Raw genomic sequence first — 2,020 nt, forward strand, 5'->3', positions numbered from 1 at the left:
CCCGACACACAATTCAACAACAACATAGATAGAGAGTTATATGGTAATGTATATCACAAGAGGAGCATATGAGTTCTAGAAGAACTTTTTTCGTGGAGTCTTCTTCCACTATGATGCATTGACCATCAATGTATACCTTGAAACAATTGAGTACCTATCTAGGTGCGTATTAGAGTACAATAGATGATTGGGACATCCTTATCCGATATCAAAATTGGAGTACACACTATGTATGGAGGGATGTGGCTTGGAGTATGGAGGGTGGGAGAATGTGCTCTCCTTATGTATTTAGAGAACACGAGATACATTTTTGCAGCTTTGTGCTCGCCAACATAACTCCTACCCTCCACACTTCTAGCATTGTCACTCACATTATAAAGTTTATTTTTGAAACACAGGGCAAGATGACGATAAATGTTAGGGACATCACCTCTCATTGAATGGAAGTGTTTATGCTAGCTCTGTGTGGACTCTTGAGATTTCCAATTGTTATCTCTGGGTCGTGCGGGTCCTTTGAGGTTCATGTAAATCCACCATATATAGAGCATTATCTCCATCGTGTCTATTGATTACATATTTTTCATTGTGTGTTATTGTGTACCCCTTCGTGTGTACCCTCCAAGGAGGTCCAATAACCTCAGTTGTAAGCATCAACACCACAATCACAAGCAACATTCCTTCCAGTGCCATAGGACATGCAACAACTCATGGTTGCAATTCAAGCTAATCATATGACTATTGTTGTAAATCAAAGGGGCATAAGCATTGTCGTAGATACATTGCATGGATTATTTCTCCACAAGATGGTCATGTCCTACACAATAAGAGTATGTTTGTTCGTGTTGTTTGGCTAAAAGACTTTTTGCAACAACTTTCAATTCAATAGTTCCAATGAAACTGATGATATTACAAATAAAACATATTAGATTGCTACGACTTCTTTTTTTAGTTTATATTTTTAATTTTTTAATTTTGTAATTGCTATTGTAAATTAATTTTAGAGTAATGAAATTTTATAATTTCAAGTTTATGTGCATCTTTTCTTCTATTTGAATAAATATATGTCATAATCTAATATCACTTTCTAAAATTAACTATTATAAATATTGAACATAAATCAATTCATTATACTTAATTGTTCATATGAAGTAGTTTTCAGGTGTTATATTTAATTTCAACTAGTAATTCCAATTGTTTTTTTTTTCAGTAAAGCAAAGTGAACATATTAATTAGGAACTAAATAGTAATTTATGAGTTTTGATATTTAGTGTATTTGTATAACATGGACATTTTATTTATGCATTTTGTCCCATTTTCATTGTCTAAATTTGATGAACGTCTTTAAATGTTGATGAATTTAAGTCTTGAAAGCCTTTGAATATATTCAAATATAGAAAAAACAGTTTTTAATACTAAAAAAAAGTTACAATTACATACGGATTTATCCGTATATAATTTTACCAGGCAGTTACATACGGATTTTAAATCTGTATGTAACAGTTATCTACAACAGTTTTACATACGGATTTTTGTCCGTATGTAACTATGTTTTACATACGAATTTGGTCTCTTACATACAGGTTTGTGTTGTATATTATATCATATTTTCTTGTAGTGTCATCAAATATATCTAAAATGTTTAATTATCATTGCTTAAGTGGATTTTTATATTGATGACAACAACTTAACCATTTGTTTGACAATGTACCATTGTTTCAAATGCCTTATAACTTGCTTAAGCATTACCAAGCACTTTAAGCGACAAAAACTAAACCAATTTCTTCACAAAGATTCTAAATTCAAACGCTATTACACTCACATAAACACTCCTCTTAAGCGTGTAATTAAATGCTTCTGCGATGTCGCTTAAAGTGACAATGCATTCACATTAAGCGAACTCTACTTTCATTGTCGCTTAAAGTGGTCTTCATATTGCGATACTTATGTGACAAAATTTTGTAACAATTGATTGTAGCATAACAAAAATCATTATTCACTCCCTTCACACATTTTGTGACGA

The sequence above is a fragment of the Phaseolus vulgaris genome, chromosome 10 (assembly GCF_000499845.2).
Source record: "Phaseolus vulgaris cultivar G19833 chromosome 10, P. vulgaris v2.0, whole genome shotgun sequence".
Taxonomy (NCBI): domain Eukaryota; kingdom Viridiplantae; phylum Streptophyta; class Magnoliopsida; order Fabales; family Fabaceae; genus Phaseolus; species Phaseolus vulgaris.